This window comes from Macrotis lagotis, chromosome X (genome assembly GCF_037893015.1).
Source record: "Macrotis lagotis isolate mMagLag1 chromosome X, bilby.v1.9.chrom.fasta, whole genome shotgun sequence".
Taxonomy (NCBI): domain Eukaryota; kingdom Metazoa; phylum Chordata; class Mammalia; order Peramelemorphia; family Peramelidae; genus Macrotis; species Macrotis lagotis.
The window spans coordinates 277,779,557-277,799,851 of NC_133666.1; positions in this window are offsets into that span (position 1 = coordinate 277,779,557).

The following is a 20,295-nucleotide window of genomic DNA, read 5'->3' on the forward strand; positions in this document are numbered from 1 at the left end:
AATCTTGATTTAATTTAGTGACTAAAAAAAATTGAAACTGGACACTGTCATTATAATGGCCAAGTCTGACCGCCAGGAAAAGACGAGAATAGACTCTACCTTGATCCTTTGCAGTGATGGAGGAACCAAGATGTGGGACACTGCACAAACCATGGAACATAATGTTGGTTAAGTTTGCTGAGATGTGTTTTTTAATTTCCTCTTATTCTTTATTATAAGGATTGGTGTTCTGGGTAGGGGAGGAGGAGGAGAAAAATGATAGAAAATGAAGGTAAAAAATTAAAGTGATCAAGAATGTTATTTTTGATTTGTTGGCCCTTTCCAATTTTGACTCTAAGATTTCCATAGAAATTTGCGATACTTACAAGTTAAATGAACTGAAATTAACCTATATTTGGGGATGGGGAAGGAATACTTGACCAATTTATTTTGTAAACAAGACTGAACAGAACTTGTATATTCATTTAAGAGAACAAACTGTTTTTAAAGCTTTTGGAAAAGATATACAGAGGATGAGTATTTAATTTAATTCAGTAAATTAACAAACATCTATTAAGGCTCTACAGAGACAAAGCTTAACTTTGCCAGTGTAAAGATACTTGATCTTGGGGCAAGGGAAGAAAAAGGAAAGGCGAAGGGTACAAGGAAGGGTAAGTTATCAATATGTTCTTAGGAACTGTTTAATATTTCAAGAGTTCATTTTTCCACCCCTTTGTCTTATGCATACAATTTCAGCAACCCCCACCCCTTCTCATGAATACGATATTGGGGCTATTTCTTTTAAATTGAGCACTGTTAGGTCTGAAGGACAAGGAAGAAAAGGAGCATATCTTGAGATCACAGATCTATATAAGTATGAAAGTATCAGTACATTCATGTATGCTAATAAATTAGTATTTTTGCATAGGTCAACTATTTCCTGGGGCAAGAAGATAGTACAATGGAAAAAATATTGGGCCAGGAGTCAGGAAGACTCATCTTTCTGAGTTTGAAACTCGTCTCCAAAAATTGCTAATTGTGTGATCCTGGGAAGTTATTTAATCCTGTTTGCCTCAGTTTCCTCATGGTTAAAATGAACTGGAGAATGAATGGAAAACCACTCTAATATCTTTGCTAAGAAAAAATCCCAAATGGGGTCACAAAGAGTCAGATACAAATGAAAAATATTCATTAATATTCATTAATACAGAAAGATAATAGTTTTATTTTAAAATAGTTTTCAGCCTAAAGATTCTGCATTTAAAAGCATATTAAATATACAAAAATAATAATCCTCATTAATTTAGATTAATTTTTCTATTTATTGAAATGAGTAAATTTGTGTTACAGATGCAAGCAGCTCATATACATATACATATATATATATATGTAGGTATATATTCTCTGACATCCAATTATCTCATAAAATTGTCATAATATATTATTTGAAATGTTTCCACTTGTCATCTTAGTCCTGTATGGAGGATAACAAGCATTTTCTCAAAGCTAAAAAATGACAATATTTAGATTTTTTGACTTGAAGTAATTAAGCTCATCTTGAAGGAATTTTATCATTGAAAGTTTTTTCCTGATTCCCCTTCCCACAATTTCCCCTTTCCCCATTCCAGTTAATGAAAGAATATATTTGCAATTAAAAAGAAGGGAATGTTTTTTTTGCATTATTCTTTTCTGTAGTAAGCCTAACTAACAGGAGATTTGCCTGTCACTCACAGCCTATAGAAGGTATGTAAGAAATGTTTTCTGAACAACTGAATAATTATTCATATGCACATATATATCTATATATAAATATATACTATATATCTATAGAGAGAGAGATATAGATATATCTATATATCTATATGCATGTATGTATATTATATATGTATATATGAATGTATGTATACAGAGAGAGAGAGAGAGAGAGACAGAGAAACAGAGACAGAGACAGAGACAGAGACAGAGACAGAGACAGAGAGACAGAGAGAATTCTTTATAGGGAGAAAAGTGAAACCCAGAGAAAGAAACTGAATTACTTAGGAGACACAGAGAGACAACTTTTATTCATAATTTCCTGTTCTCTTAAGATGAAATCTATCTCTCTACAACACTTACCCCATGGGTCATAGTTCTTCCAATTAGAGGCAAGAAAGTCAATTATAATTTTTTTTCACATAACTCTAAACATTTGAAAATAGAATACATATTTCAGTCATCTTCCTTTTTTCAGGTTAGACATCTCCATTTATTTGTTTTTTACATTTTTTAAAAATTTTATTTTTAATTACTTCAATTATTCACAATTCAAAGACAGTTTTCAATATTTATCCTTTTGCTTTTTTTGTTAATTGCTTTATGGATTCTTTTATTCTTTTTTAATATTTATTTTCATTTTGTACAAATGTTTTTTACATTAATAAAATATTCTTGTTTAAGAGTAAATAAAATACCCCCTCCCCCCATAAATATAGACTTGCTTGAGCAATAAAGGTGAGAGAAAAAAAACTTAAAATTACAAAAAGTAATAGTAATAATTGTAGGTATGGCCAGGTGGTGCAATGGACGGAGCACTAGCCCTGGAGCCAAGAGCACCCAAGCCCACATCCGGCCCCGTAGACCCAATAATCAGCCAGTCCTGTGACATGCAAGCCACCCGAACCCCACTGCCCTGCAAAAACCAAAAAAAAAAAAAAAAAAGAAAGAAAAAATACCCAAAATAAAATAAAACAGTAATAATAGTATGGGTGGCTGGGTGGCAGACAGAGCATTGGCCCTTGAGTCAGGAGCACCCAGTTCCAAATCTGGCCTCAGACAACCAGCAATCACCCTGCTATGCTACCCCAGGCAGGCCACCCAGCCCCATTTGCCCTGCAGCCCCCCCAAATAATAATAATAAAAAATGTGCTTCAGTCTTTGTTCCAACACCAACAATTCTGTCATGGGTGGATCACATTCTTTGTGGTAAGTCCATCGCAAAAGTTACTTCCATATTTTTCCACCATTGCCATTGCTGATCACAACTCCCTCCTTTCTTATTTCTCCACTATCATGTACTATATTTTCTCTCTCTTTTCACTGACTCTGCTGTAGGGTAGCTGAGTGGCACAACAGACAGATCCCTGGTCCTGGGGCCAAGAGGCCCTGAGCTCCCACACCACCCCTTAGGCCCAGCATCCACCTGGCCCTATGGTCCAGCACAGGCCATCCAATCCCAGCCCCTTGCAAGAAGTAAAAAAAGAAAATGTGTTATATCTGACCACTCAACCGCCATGGTCCATCCTCTCCTCTGTCACACACATCCCCCCTTCCCCCTGTCCCCCTTTTCTCCTTCTTACTCCAGATGTCTATACCCCATTGGGTATATATGCTGTTTCTTCTCCTAGACACCTCTGATGAGAGCAAAGATTCCCTCATTCCCCCTTGCCTTCCCCCTTCCATATCATTGCAATAGCTCATTGTAATAAAGAAAAATCTTATGTGAAATATCTTGGCCTATTCCCCCCTCTCCTTTTTCTTTTGTCCATTACATTTCCCTTTTTTTCTATTGACTCCATTTTTACACCATATTTTATCTTCAAATTCAGCTTTCTCCTGAGCTTCAACTATAAAAGCTCCCTCTACCTGCTCTATTAACTGAGAAGGTTCATATGAGTATCATCAGTGTCATTTTTTTCTATACAGGAATACATGCAGTTTATCATCATTAAGGCCCTCACATTTTCCCCCTCTCCTCCACTCTCTATGCTTCACCTGAGTACTGTATCTGAAGATCAAACCTTCTATTCAGCTCTGGCCATTCCAACAGGAACATTTAAAATTCTCCTGGTTTATTGAAAGTCCATCTTTTTCCCTGGAAGAGGACATTAAGCCTTGCTGGGTACTTCATTCTTGGATGCATTCTAAGCTCTTTTGCCTTCCGGTATATTATATTCCAAGCCCTACAAGCTTCCAATGTAGTTGCTGCTAAGTCCTGTGTGATCCTGACTGCAGCTCCATGATATTTGAACTGTGTCCTTCAGGCTGCTTGTAATATTTTCTCTTTAACTTGAGAGTTCTGGAACTTGGCTATAATATTCCTAGGCATTGTTTTTGGGGATCTCTTTCTCGGGGGGGGGGGGGGAATCAGTGGATTCTGTCCATTTCTATTTTGCCCTCTGCTTCTAGAACATCAGGGCAATTTTCCTTTAGTAATTCTTTGAAAATGATGTCAAGGCTCTTTTCCTGATCATGACTTTCAGGTATTCCAATAATTTTTAAATTGTCTTTCTAAGTCTGTTTTCCATATCAGTTGTTTTTTCAATGAGATATTTCACATTTTCTTCTAATTTTTCATTTTTCTGGTTTTGAAGTATTGATTCCTGATTTCTGGTAAATTCCTCAATCTCCTTGAATTCTATTATTTGTCTGAAGCATTTGTTCTCCTCAGAGAATTTTCTTATCTCTTCTTCCATCTGGCCAATTTTGCTTTTTAAGGCATTCTTCTCCTCAATAACTTTTTGAACTGTTTTATCCATTTGACCTAAGCTGGTTTTTAGCATGCTATTTTCTTAAGCATTTTTTTGGATTTCCTTGACTAAGCTGCTGACTTCATTTTCATGTTTTTCCTGCATCTCTCTCATTTCTTTTCCCAGTTTTTCTTCTAACACCCTCATTTGATTTTCAAAGTCCTTTTTGAGCTCTGTCCTAGCCTGAGCCCAATTTCTGTTTTTCTTGGAGTCTTTAGATTCAGTAGCTTGTGCTTCCTCATCTTCAGACTGAGGATTTTGATCCTTCTTGGGCTCATTTGCAAAATATTTCTCAATGATGTTCCTCTTTTTTCTCTGCTTGCTCATTTTCCCAGCCTAAACCTGGTTTTGGGGTGCTTCCTGAGCTTTTGGGACACTCCCACAAAGGTCTCAGTGTGTGAGACTCTGTCCTCCCTCCTGGTCTGTGAATGAACCTATGCACCCCCCTCTGCCACGGGGCTGAGATGGGGGTAGCCCTGCTGATCTATCGGGGGGCCTAGACTGCGATCAGAATCTGAATGTGGTCAGAGCCCCAGAGTCCTGTTCCGGGGTGGAGGACAGAGCTCTGCAGTCTCTCTGTCTTCACTCCCCTCCCTATGTTCAATGGCCTCATGCCCTGGGGGCTCCTGCTTACCTGCTCCACCTGCTTCTGTTTCCTGGATCTGGGCTGAGGAAAGACCAAGTTGCTCACTGTGTGCCCTGAGGGCTGGGCTCCATGTGCTCACTCTGGCAGAGGTCCCCCACTGTTCCCCCACTTTGTGCCAGGTACTCCCCGGGGGATAACTCAGGAGACTCCCCCGCTACTGTCAGCTATGGCTCCCAGTGCCCTGTGGCTGCCTCCAGGAGGCTGAAGTTCTTTCACTCTCGTGGGCCACCCCTCCAGCAGGCTGCCCCTCTGATCCCGGGGAGATGAACCTTTCTGCTCTTTTCTAGATTACCTTGAATAGGAGAACAGCCTCACTGGATCCCTCTGTGACTTCTGTCTCTCAAAAATTTAGTTGAGTCCTTAGTATGAGTTTTATGAGAGAGAGCCTAAGACATGATCCTTTCTTGTTGCCATCTTGGCTCTGCCCCACCTTTTGCTTTTCAGTACCACATTTTTCTTCTACTCTCCTTTCCCTCCCCCCACCCCACCCCATGGGAGTGAACAACTTGATGTAGGTTTTACAACAATGTAAAATCATGCTTAACCTATTTCCATATCAGACATGTTGTAAAAGAGGAATTGTTAATGTGTATACTGTTCTCCCTGATTCTTCTCAGTTCACTCAGCACTGCTTCATTCAAGTCTTCCAGGATATTTTAAAGTTTGGCTGCATATGACTTCTTTTCGAAGAATAATATTCCACAATATTAATATACTATAACCTCTTCAGGTGTTCCCCAATAGGATTCTCCTCAATTTCTAATTTCTTGTCACTACAAAAGGAACTGCTATCAATATTTTTTTAAAAAATGGGGGATTTTTATATGATCTCTTTGGAATAGTGGAGGTATTGCTGGAATAGTTCCAAATTTCTCTCCAGACTGATTGGATCAAGTCACAATTCCACTAACAATGGATTAGTGTTCCAGTTTTCCCACATCTTCTTCAATATTGATCATTTTTCTTTTTTGTCATTTTACCTAATCTGATATATTTGTGATGATACCTCAGAGTTATTTTACATTCTATTTTTATAATCAATAATTATATGGTATATTTTTTCATTTGACTATAGATACTTTTAATTTCTTCATCTGAAAACTGCCTGTTCATGTTCTTTGATCATTTGTCAATTGGAGAATGACTTGTATTCTTATAAATTTGACTCAGTTCTCTACATATTTTAGAAATGAATCCCTTATCAAAAACATTAACTATGAAAATATTTTCCCATTTTTTGTCTTGCTTCTTATCTTGTTTGCATTGCTTATATTTGTGAAAAAATCTTTTAAATTTAATATAGTCAACATTATCCATTTCATCATAAACTTCCCCTCTCCGTAGATCTGAGAGATATAGTATTACTTGTTATCCTAACTGGGTTTTGGTATCACCCTTTCTGTTTAAATTCCATTTTGACTTTATCTCAGTTCAAATGTAAGACGTTGGTCTGTGCCTACTTTTTGGTATACTATGAAACTTTCCCAGCAGTTTTGTCAAATGGTGAGTTCTTATGCCAGAAGCTATATAGTCTTTGAATTTATCAAACAGTAGATTAATATATATGTGTGTGCATATAAATATATATATATATTTGTTATTGCTTCTTTTGTACTTAGTTTATTCAATATCTACATTTAATTTTTTTAATTTATTTTTTTAATTATCCCCCTGCTACATGCAAAAATATGTTTCAACATTTACTTCTAAAACCTTGAGTTCCAAATTCTCTACCTTCCTCCGATCCCCTCCTCTCACTGAGAAGTCACTTTTACTGCAGCCATAGAGCACTCAGCCCATGGAATGTAAGGGGGTAGGGGGATATTGTCAAGGTCTCTCCTTTCTTCCTGGGGCAGGACTCAGGTGCTTTGTCTATATACAGACTCTGGTCACAGTCTGAGGTCCCCCATTTCTGCAGAGCAGGGACCTTCCTCATAGCTCCAGGGTAGAGGGTATTGCTTGAGGTCATCCACAGTTCATAGCACAGGTCAGGGGTCATTGAGAGCCTCTTATAAGACATTGAAGGAAGTGAAGTCCTTGTTGGGGTGTCCCAATAACAACTCAAAAGCTTGGGAAGCCCCTCAAAATCAGGACACAGAGTAGGGAAAAGAGTAAATAGAAAAAAGGCACCAGACCATATACAATTACTTTGTTCCCATGGAGGATGGGATGACAAAGTCCAAGCTTCTGTATCTCAAATCTCCAAGAAAAAATGGGAATTGGGCTCAGTCTATGGCAGAGTTCCAAAAAAGACTTTGAAAATGAAGTAGAGGAGGTAGAGGAAAAATTGGGAAGAGAAATGAGAGTGATTCAAGAAAATCATGAAAACCAAGTCAACAGCTTAGTCAAGAAAACAACATGTTACAAACCAGTTTAGAGCAAATGGAAAAAGCAGTCCAAGCAGTTAATGAGGAGAACAATACCTTAAAAAGCAGATTGGCCAGATGGAAAAGGAGATAAGAAGAAAGACAACTTCAAATGTAGAATGGAGCTAATGGAAGCTGATAACTTTCAGAGGAATCAAGAAACAATAAAACAATACAAAAATGAAAAACTAGAAGAAAACATGAAATATCTCATTTTAAAAACAACTGCCCTGGAGAAGAGAGCCAGAGAGAGACAATTAAAAAATTATTGCACTACCTGAAAGTCATGATCAGGAAAAGAGCCTTGACTTCATTTTTAAAGAATTTCTACAGGAAAATTGCCCTGATATCCTAGAAGCAGCAGATAAAATAGAAACTGAGAGTCTACCAATCTCCTCCTGAAAGTGATCCAAAAAAATAACCCCCAAGAATATTATAGCCAAATTCCAGAACTCCCAAATCAAAAAGAAAATATATTGTGGAACTATAATCAGGAATTAATAGCATCTATATTAAGGCTTGTAGGGCTTGGAATATAATATTCTAGAAGGTCAAAGATCTTGGAATGCAACTGAGAATTGACTATCCAGCAAAACTGAACATCCTCTTTCAAAGGAAAAGACAGACATTCAATGAGATAGGAGGAGAATTTTGAATGTTCCTCTTGAAATGACCAGAGCTGAAGAGAAAGTTTGATCTTCAAATACAGGGGAAGAAAAGAGAGGGCAGGTGGGAAGGGCAAATTATGAGGGATTTCATGATATTGAATTGCATATATTCTTGCATGGGAAGATGACACTAATAATACTCATGAACCTTCTCATTTAATATAGCAGTTAGAAGGAGCATATTTAGACAAGGCATAAGAGGGATCTGAATATAAAAGTATATAATATAGTGTAAAGATGGAGTAAATGGACGAAAAGGAATTGTACTGGGAGATAGGGAAAGGAAAATTAGAATGGGCTAAGATATTTCATGTAGGAATCAAGAAAAAGCTTTTGCAATAGAGTGGAAGAGGGGGAAGGTGAGGGGGAATGAGTGAGCTTTCTTTCGAATCAGAAATGACTCAGAGAGGAAACAAGATATACACTTGATAGGGTATAGAAATCTTTTACTATAGAGGAAGAGGAAGGGGATGAGAGGGGACAGGGGGAGGGGAGTATTAGTGTAGTTGAGAGAAAAGAGAGTAAATCATGGAAGAGGGTAGTCAGATGCAATACATTTTTTTTTGTTTGTTTCAAGGTGGTGGGATTTGGTAGCCTACCCAGGACCACATGGCTGTGTGGTTGCTGGGTGTCTGGATGGGATGTGAACTCGGGGCTTCCTGGCCTCAGGGCTGGTACTCTGTTCACTGTGCTACTCTGTTGCCCTATAGCACACTTTTGAGAGGGATAAAGTGAAAGGAGATAGAAAATAGAATAAATCAGAATGGGGAAGAATGGGAGGAGGGAATTATAATAAGCAATAGTGACTGAGGGGAAAAAATATAGAAGTAACTTCTCCAATGGACTTATGATAAAGAATGCAAGTCAGGAGCAGCTAGGTGGCGCAGTGGACAGAGCACCGGCCCTGGAGTCAGGAGAACCTGAGTTCAAATCCAGCCTCAGACACTTAATAATTACCTAGTTGTGTGTCCTTGGGCAAGCCACTTGACCCCATTGCCTTGCAAAAACCTAAAAAAAAAAAAAGAATGAAAGTCATCCCAGAGACAGAACTGATGGTATCTGAACACAGACTAAAGAATATTTTTCTCTTTCTTTCACTTTGTTTCACATGAAGTTGTTTTTTTTTTATTTTGGGGGGGAAAGAGAGATTATGTTTACTTTTACAACAAGATAATTTTAGTAATGTGTAAATAAATAAAAATGGAAATTAAAAAATTAAATTAAATACAAAATGTGTAGTCATGAAAAACATTACTACAAGTTATATTGTAAGAGTAAGCATATCTCCCCCCCCCCCGAAGAAACCTCAGGAAAAATCAAATTAAAAAAAAGGTATGCTTCAGTCTATATTCAGGCACCCTCAGTTCTGTCTTTGATAAAGCATTCTTTATCATAAGTCCATCAGAGAAACTGCTTCAATATTTTTCCCACAGTTCCTATTGCTAGCTGTATTTCCCTCCATCCTATTTCCTGCTACCCCATGTATTCTATTCTTATTTCTCTTTCCCTCTATCCATCCTCAAATGTGCACTGCATATTACTACCCTCTGCCATGATCTTCCCTCTCTTCTATCAGCTCCACCCCATCTGCCCTCTTCCTGTCCCCTTTCTCCCATCCATTTTCTCTCCTATTTTCCTCCAGGGTAAGAAATATTTCTATATCCAATGGCATGTGGATGTTATCTCCTCTCTGAGTCACTTACTCCCCCTCACAGTTCTTCTCTTCACTCCACTGCAAAAGCTTTTTTCTTGTCTCTCTCTCTCTCTCTCTCTCTCTCTCTCTCTCTCTCTCTCTCTCTCTCTCCTTTGTTTTTCTTCCAGTATAAGCCTTTCTCCCTCATCGATTTCATCTCTTTAATATATTATACCTTCAAATTCAACTCCCTCCTGTGCCTTGCATTTATATATACCCCTCTAACTGCCTTAATAACTGAGAAAGTTCATTTGAATTATCAGTTAAGGGAATTATCTTCCCTTGCAGGAATATAAACAGTTCAACATCATTAAGTGCCTCTTGATTTTCTTGTCCTATCCACCCTCTCTATTGCTCACCTGAGTCCTGTACTTGAAGATCAGATTTTCTTTTCAGCTCTGGTCTTTTCATCAGGAGAGTTTGAAAGTCCCCTTTTTCATTGAATGTCCACCTTTTCCCCTGAAAGAGGATGTTTAGTTTTACTGGGAAGCTGATTCTCAATTGTAATCCAAGCTCTTTACTTTCTGGAATATCATATTCCAAGCCCTATGATCCCTTAGTGTAAAGGCTGTGTTATCTTAAATCTTATGTTATCTTTACTGTAGCTCCATGATATTTGAATTGTTTCTTTCTGACTGCTTGTAATATTTTCTCTTGACTTGGGAGTTTTGAAATTTGACTGTAAGATTCCTGGCAGTTTTGATATTGGAATCTCTTTCAGCAGGTCATAGGTGTATTCTTTCAATTTCTATTTTATCCTCTGCTTCTAATAGATCAAGGCAATTTTCCTGGAGAATTTTTTGAAAAATGAAGTCTAGGCTCTTCTTTCAGTCTTTCAGGTTGTCCAATAATGCTTAAATTATCTCTCCTGGATCTGTTTTCCAGGCCAGTTGTTTTTCCAAAGTGATACATCACATTTTCTTTTTTAAATTATTTTAGCTTTGTTTCATTGTATCTTTTTTTTAGGTTTTTGCAAAGCAATAGAGTTAAGTGGCTTGCCCAAGGCCACTCAGCTAGGTAATTATTAAGTGTCTGAGGCTGGAATTGAACTCAGATCTTCCTGACTCCAGGGCTGGGGGGTCTATCAACTGCACCACCTAGCCAAACCTATTTCATTATTTTTGATTTTTCATAAAGTCTTCAGCTTCCCTTCGCTCCATTCTACATTTGAAGATGTTATTTTCTTCATAGAGTTTTTGTATCTTCTTTTCCATCTGGCCAATTCTGCTTTGCTTTTCTTTCAGTTTTTGCAAAGCAGTGGGGTTACGTGACTTGCCCAAGACCACACAGTTTAAGTAAATTATTACCTGTCTGAGGCCAGATTTGAACTCAGGTCCTCCTGACTCCAGGGCCAGTGCTCCATCCACTGAGTCACCTAACTGACCCCCAATTTTGCTTTTTAAGGCATTCTTCTCCTCATTGATTTTTTGGACTTCTTGTTCTCTTAGATCCAAACTGACTTTTAGTATATTATTTTCTTCAGTATTTTTTGTAGCTCCTTCACCAAGCTGCCTCTTCCCACATCACTCTCATTTCTTTTCCCCTTTTCTTCTACCTCCTTTACTTGATTTTTAAAATTTTTTGAGCTCTTCCAGAGCCTAAGACCAATTCATATTTTTCTTGGAGGCTTTGGATGTAGAATCTTTGACTTTGTTATGTTCCAAGTGTGTATTGTTAGTTTTGAATGTGTTGTTCCAAGTGTATTTCTTCTATAAGATCAAATTGTCACGTTCATACTTTTTTTCTTCTGTTGTTTGCTCATTTCCCCAGTCTATGACTTGATTTTAATCTTCGTTAAAGCGGGACTCTGCTTCCGGGGTGGAGGATACACTGCCCCAAGGTTTTCAGGACTTTTGCAGCTGTTTTCATGGGCACATCCCCCACCCTACACTTGCAATTTCTCTATTCTTTGAAGATCTTATGAGTAGCTAAGACTATTCTCCTGGCCTGTGATCTGGTCTGTGGATGACCATCCGTTCTGTCCTGGAACCATGAGGAGAGTCCCTACTTTGCTACAAGCAATAAGCTCTGTTGTGCTTCTGCTCCTTTCCCAGACTGTGACCTGGATCTGAAGGCGAAGCCACAGAATCCTGCCTCAGTAATAGCAAAGAGACCTCTCCAATCTCCCTGACCCCCCCTTACTATCCACAGACTTAGCATTCTGGAAATAATTGCTGGATAATTCCCTGGCAGGTGATTTCCCAGGCCTACCTCTGCTTCCCAGGGAGGCCAAGTCTGCTCTGAGGTCTGTGCTGGAATTGGTTCCCTTCTCAAATTTGTGTGCTTTCCTGTCAACCATCCAAGTACTCCTTGAAAATCCCTGGGTTGAGAGGTCTGGAAACCACCATGACTGCAAGACTCAGGCACCCCCAGGGACCCAAGTGTCCCTATTGTCTATTCCTGGATAGCTGGAACCAGTTCATACCTGGGTGGTCCCAGTTCTTTCTAAACCCAGTGAAACAGACCCTTCCCACAGATCTTCCAAGTGGTCTTGGGCTGCAGAATTGTTTCACTCATTCTTTTTGGGGTTCTTTCACTTTAGAATTTGGTTAGAATCACTGTTTAAATGTATTTGGAGTAGTTTGGGGGAAAGCTGTTGGTAGTCCCTGCCTTTTCTCCACCATCTTGGTTCTACCTCCTCCACTTTTTAATACATCTTTGTATGTCAAGATTTCCCATCTCCTTATTTCCTAGTTAACAATTTCTAGGCATCCTATAGTTGTTCAATGTCCTTCCTAAAATATGGTGATCTAAGATGAGTACAATGTCTTACATATGAGCTGATGAACAGGGTAGATTGCTGAGGGAATAGCACAACACTTGTGGACCTTATGTTCTCTAAACTTACACTGTAAGATCATAAGATCATACTGGTTTACTGGTTTCTAGGTCAAACTGTATATATATATATATATATATATATATATATATATATATATATATATATATATGTATATATATATATATATATATATGTAGTCCATGAAAATCTCCCAGGACCTTTTGTAATAAACTATTTTTTCTAAGCATGTCTTAAACATGTTGTACTTATATAATCAAATGCTTTTATTTGTAACTCAAATGTAGGTACTGTAATCCTACTACTTTGCATTTTTATTAAATTCAGCCCATTATTCCAAATTTGAAATTTTGACTCATAATGCTATAAACTAATCTTTTCTATAGTTCTTCCCTTTCTATCAATTATAAATTTGATATGAGATATCTATAATTTTATCTAAATCACTTAAACAATTTCAAACAGATTAAGACTGAGGAATAAAGTCATATATCACCCACTAGAGACTGTCTTAGAATAAATCAATTAAGAAAAAAACAGGGTCTAGTTATTCAGCAAGTTCTAAATTTGCCTAACTTTATTATTATATAGTCCACACTTCTCCAGTTTTTTCCACATGAATGTTTTGATAGACTTTGCAAGATGCTGTACTGAAATCCAGGTACACAAACTATACCTAACTTATTCTTTAATTCAATACTAACAAGGACTGATTTTTATACAAACATGATAAGGCTTGTAAAGCATTTCATACAACCTATCTGATACTTGCAAACTTCTTTCAAGTATAACAGGGATTTTAATTCCCATTTTAAAAATATGAAAACTGAAACTCAGAAAATATAAACATCTTGGCCTTAGTTGTATTATAGTTTCTGAGGTAGAATATAAAGGTAGGTCTTCCTGATTCTAAGTCCAATGCTTTATATTTTATACTATCAACTTTTCCTACTTTGTCTAATATCCCTGTCTGCAGAGGAAATAAAATCAGCCTGTCATGATTTTTTTGTAAATCAATTGCTAATGAACTATTCAGACAATGAGCTGTAGGAGCTATAGGAGTTCATGTACAAGAGATATTGCTTCTAGATGGAATGATCTAGAAAAAGCTACTTCTGAGAGTAGGATTTTAATTGGACTTCGGAAATGGTTAAAATGAACAGAGAGCAGGTAAGATCAGGGAGGCAAAGAGAAGAAATGAAGGATATTTCAGATTTGGAATATGAAGTAAACAAAGACATAGAGTGGATATGGGAATTCTGAGGAGTGTTTGGGGTATGACAAATCTTGAGTGCGTAAATCAGTGGACTTTTAAAAATTTGTATTTTGTTTTAAAAGAAGTCAGGCAACATCAGTACATATTAGGAAATAACCTAGAATAGTGGACAAACATTTAACTTGAGTTTAGAAAGACCTGAATTCCAATCCTCTAGACATTTACTAGCTGTTTGAGCCTTGGCAAATCACTAAACTTCTTGAGTCTTTGTTTCCTTTGTTTCCTGGAGATAATAACAGTATTCAACTCACAAGATAGTTGTGAGAATGAAATGAGATAATATATGTAAAACACTTTATAATCTTAAAGCATAGCATAAATGCAAAATGTTATTACAACGTTTCTTAGCTATGGGACAAAATCCGACTTAACAGTCATGAAATAGGGAGAAATGTCCTTTATTCAGTTGTATCATGGATAGTTCTCCTGTCTTTAGTCAACCCTCAATCCATATGCAGAATTTCCATTGATGTCCATGGGAGTTCTGTGTGAGGTTTAAGTACAGAACACGCAATTGCAATCTGCCCTCTGGACAAAAAGAAGAAAAAAACTGTTATGCAGACTGCAAAAGGGAAAGATTGTTGGCCATCCTACTTGAGACTGAGCCCACATACTTAAAACATTATAAGCTCTTTGGGTGATCAAAAAGTGTCACACTAATAAGTTAGTCAGGGTAACTCAAGTCTTCAACATGAAAGCACTTCAGTTTTAAAAGCTTTCTTATGTTCATTAAAAAATTCAGACAAATACTCATTATGAACTAATTGGTTGCAAATGTTAATTTTGAAAACCAAAGCTGACTTTGGGTTGTCCTGGTATAGTTTTGATCCTTAAAGGTTTGAAATTATGAGTCAGTGATTGAACATCTCTCTCTCTCTCTCTCTCTCTCTCTCTCTCTCTCTCTCTCTCTCTCCCTCCCCCACTCTCTCCTTCTCTCTCTCTCTCTCTCTCTCTCTCTCTCTCTCTCTCTCTCTCTCTCTCTCTCTCTCTCAGTATTATTGAACCTTCTCTAGTATGAACAAACAAGAAGGACCCTCCAATCCCAAGGTCCCAGGGTAAGATAAATCTCTCTGACTTCTATGTGATTTCAAAGATATTTATATTCTAATGTCTCTTTCCTCTCTCTTTCACTCTCTTTATCATCACTTAAGTTTTGTTGGAAGAATTTCATTAAGATTTTGAGTTCATTGATATTTTCAACAGATATCATTCAGGAATATTTTTTTTCTACTTGGAATTTTCTCTTGCCTTTTCTTATTCTTTTGTGCCTATATTTGTAAAACATGGTGCCAAGGAGTAAATCTTACCCACAGGTAATTTCTTTGTTCCATCCAAAATCATAAAATTCTCTATTCTATATAACTTTCTAAATATTTCGTAACAACTCAAATACTTAACTATTCTTTGAAATACAAGGCAGTCAAACAAAACTACTGGCTATTATCTTAATTCTGTATTCCATGTCCTTTCTCAGTCTTCACATAAACTGTGCACCATATTGGAATGAACTTCTATGTCCCCTTTGCCCCTCAGAATCTTTCTTTTCCTCAACTAAGTTACTTTAGTTTTCTGTCAATGCTGCCTCTCCCACCGCTTTCAGGTGATTTTGTCTCTCCCTTCTTAAAATTATATTTTATTCATATCTCCTTGTCTCTTTCTCTTCCTCCTTCCTGTCTCTGTAGAGATATATATACGTGTGTATGAGTATGATTTATTTAGACTTTACATGAGTATAATTTATTTAGACTTTCAAAGGACATAATAAGTTTCCCTAAGCTTTTTAAGTAGTGGTTGGTAGCCTCAGGAACAAGTAATAAAAGTCATATCATAGATTTAGTGTGGTTTATGAAATAGAAGGTGAAGACTGGTAATAATGAATTTCAAGTTTGGAAAGAGGCTAATATGACTATTCCTGGGTGGGAAAATAAGGAGTTGAAAAATCCAATGGATTAACAAGGAGAAGCCAAGGGTAAGTAGCAAGAGAGTAGAAGCTGTTGATGACACATTACTTAATTTAACAAAGAGTAAAAGGAAAAAATTCCATAGAGTAATCAAGAAAAGATAATTGATCAACATATCAGCACATGAAATTCGACTAAGGTGCTAAGGAAAGGGAATTAGAAAAATTTAAATGATTTGTACATGCTGCTAGATACTTAATATTCCATATCCACTTAGAATAAGCTTCTGTGCATTGTAGTCAATAAAGTATATTCTACAACTGAGTTAATGATATGATAATTTGTTAATACAAGCAGTATAGAAAGGTATCATATTTCTTTAACATGCTAAAGTTTCTTTTGATAATATATGGAATTTATATCTTTCTAGCAATTTATTTCAATTCAATAAACATTTTAAGTCCTATTTTGAGCCCAATGTGCATATGGCAGTGAATCTGATTGAAGGCAGGGAAGGATACAAAGACAAAAACAAAACAGTCTCTCTACTCAAAGACTTTATATTCTACTATGGAGGAGAGGGCAATTGTATATGTGTGTGTGTGTGTGTGTGTGTGTGTGTATATATATATATATATATATATATATATACATATATATCTGTATGTATGTATGTAATTATATGTTGTCATCAACAACTTCTACTCTCTTGCTACTTAGTCTTGGTTTCTCCTTGTTAATCCATTGAATTTTTGCAACTCCTTATTTTCTCACCCAGGAATAGTCATAATAGCCTCTTTCCAAACTTGAAATTCATTATTACCAATCTTCACCTTCTATTTCATAAGCCACACTAAATCTATGATATGACTTTTATTACTTGTTCCTGTGGCTACCAACCACTACTTAAAAAAGCTTACAGAAACTTATTATGTTCTTTGAAAGTCTAAATAAATTATACTCACAAATCTTCAAAAACTTCCATTGTTTAGCTTTTAATGAAGAATTCTAGTAGTTTACCTCATAGAAAGATTTCATGAGGTCAGCTTGTCTTTATCTATGACTCTAGGCAAGACTAGTTAAATTATCATAAAGAAAAAGTCTCAATCCTCTTCTTAAGAATGGGTAAGAAAGTTTCCAGGGGCAGCTAGGTGACATAGGTCGATAGATATTTGGTGCTGGAGGACCTAAGTTCAAATCTAACCTCAGACACTAGACACTTGCTTTATGACTTTGGGCAGGACTTTGACACTATTACCTTGCAAAAACAAGAACAAAAAAGAAAATTCCAATATGTAAACTATTTCTATACTTATTTGTCCCCTAGTACTACAAATTCTGCTATGATATTGGTCTCATAATATTTCATTATAATGCTCTTTTTTGAGATAGAGAATGTTGTACATGATGGAATAGGTTTCTAATTATGTATAGTCATTATTAATTTCATATCTTATGGCTGATTTCAAAAAATCATTTCTCCTTTATTATTTAGTTGTTTTTAAAGTATATATGGATGAGCTTTTTTGGCACAGCTTTACACTAATTTCTAATGATGTAAATTCTGGGAGTTCAGTTATTTCATTCAATCAACTAATCTCAAAATATTAAACCTCTCTTATGTGTTCAACATATTGAGGGGCTGTGTCTAAGTTAAAAAACACCTCCTTCCTTCAAGTTCTTTTTATTCTAGTTGACAATAATGCAAATGAAAGTATAACAACACAAAACAAAGCAATATATAATTAAGGGTTCTAATTCCCAGATGACAAGTGCTATAAGAGGTCCAAGGAGAAAGAAGTAAATAAGGCCTGAAGGATTCAAAGGGGAGAAAGGAATTAAATTGAACCTTGATAATGGTAGCATTTTGAAACAATAAAATGAGAGACATAATAAAATGAGAGACAAGACATTATGAACAAAAAGAACAAATTTGAATAATGGTCCAAAGTTGGAAACAAGCACCATGTTTTCCATTCCATTTTCCATCATTAAGTAAAGATCATCTATTTCTATCAAATTATACAAATTCTTTTAGTTGCTCCCTCATTTCTCTTACATTTTGTGCCTTGAGTTCATTCCATCTATGACAGATATTTAGAGTAGAGAAGGTAACTCCTTTTTCTAAAAAGATTTTGGTTTTGTACAAATAGACATTTGGATTGCTCTGCTTTTATGTCTCTCTTACTTTCTGAAATGAGTGCTCCCTTTTCTCTTTGGTAAGGCTAGATGTTTCCATGAATTCTTTAGTGTTTATTCTTCTAATCTAAGGCACTCATTCTTTTATTATTAGTTTGTTATTCAGTTTTACCAGAGGACATACCTCCTTCATAGTTAAGACTACAAGGAAATTTACTTGGTAGGGAAAGAACACAGAACATAAAATAATGCTCCATGGGCCAAGGTTTACAATTATAAACCTTAAATGGAGGAAATCATTAAGTGAGGGAAAGGATGGAAAAAGGTTATGGTCATACCATATCAGATGTCCTTCCAGCTCAGATTGTTTTGTGCCTAATGGCCTACTGTTCTCCACAGCAGTGGCCAATATTTAGAGTTTCCAGTGAAATTTAAGTAATCCACAATGTCCTTGGCTAGAAGTACCCTGCTCAATAAGACATTGAATGAGGCAAGACCATTGTTAGATTCCTTTGCTTTGGTTTGCCAATGTCCCACAGACAAATGCATCCCCAGTATTACCTATTTTGTAATGCAATGTTTACATGCAACATATTTTCTATACTTGCTCAATGGTTTACCACTTTTGCCTCATTTATACTTTCTAAGACATTACACTTGAAAAAAAGAATAATTTCTTCAAAGAGCATTGAATTAAAATCCAAAATCTAGGTCCTGGAATTATTTCTCTCTCTTACTAGCTGTGTGAGACCATGAGTGAATCAGTCTAGTTCTTTTTTTTATTATTTTTTTTTAGTTTTTCTTTTTTACAAGGCAGTGGGGTTAAGCTATTTGCCCAGTGTCACACAGTTAGTTAATTATTATGTGTCTGGGACCAGATTTGAACTTAGGTCCTCCTAACTCCAGGGCCAGTGCTCTTTCCACTGCACTGCACTACCCAGTTGCCCCAAATCAGTCTAGGTCTATTGAACTTGCTTTGACTTATATTTGAAATAAGGGGATTTGGACTGGATTATCTCTCAAATATTTTCCAAAGTTAAGACTTTTTTTTAGTATTTTAAATTTTTTAAAGACTGTAGGGGTAGGTGACAGAGTACTAGTGCAAGGATCTTAGAGTTATGATCAATATTTTTTTTAAAAATGTTTACCATTTTGCCATGCTCAGTATTATACTATAGATCTGTGAGCCTATGATATCACAAATGAATTAATTGAGCAAAAAATATTTGTAACTTTTTTGTGGTAGCAAAATTCTGGAAACAAAGAGAATCTCTATCATTGGAGAATAGACTATAGAATAGGAATATAAGTGTAAGAATTATGAATGAAATTTTGGCCAATATAGTTTCCTGGATGGAACAAATGCCCAGCTCCCAAATGTCTTTTCTGTAAAAAAAATCTGAAATGAGTGCCAGATCAAATAATTATCAAGAAATGAACAACAAAAAAAAGAAAAGAAAGTCAGACAGAAATCCACAAGCAATAAGAAAGTGGTTTGTCAGCGAAGTTCAACATGAGTGTAGGCAAACAAGCACAGATTCACAACTATATAGGACAGTTACCCATACAGTCTGCAAGTTTCAGTGTCTAGAGTCAGCAATAGTAGAGTCTACTGAGAAAAAAAACAAAAGAAGTCAGAAAACTCTAAGGTGATTTTAAAAAATTCTGGTCTCAAGGGAGGCTAGGTGGCGTAGCAGGGGTGGCTAGGTGGCGTAGTGGATAAAGCATCGGCCTTGGAGTCAGGAGTACCTGGGTTCAAATCCGGTCTGAGACACTTAATAATTACCTAGCTGTGTGGCCTTGGGCAAGCCACTTAAGCCCATTTGCCTTGCAAAAACCTAAAAAAAAAAAAAAAAAAGTTCTGGTCTCAGCCCAAAACAAGTTAAGCACACTGAACTTCAAGGTCCTTTCCAAATTCTCTGGAGATAAGCAGCATTAGTACCATAGACCTGAAGATACAGTATAGAACAATAAAGATATAGCTCTAGATGGTGAATATAAGTGGCAATCCTGGAGCAACCAGGGCAGAGCCAACCAGGATCAACCATACCATCCAAATGTGTAAGAAAGGCAGATCCTCATCCTGGCACAAAACCCTAATCTAAGAACAAAAGTTGAAGAGATGAGTAAACCAAATAAAATATCCAAGGGTAAAAAATATATTTTGGCTCTAAAGATTTCCAAAACTGAGTAAATACCACAAACAATTATTCAAAGGGGAAAATATGTGCAAAATATGTACACACACACACACACACACACACACACACACACACACACACACATGCAATTTTTCCCTCAAGACCTACAAAGACTAGAAGT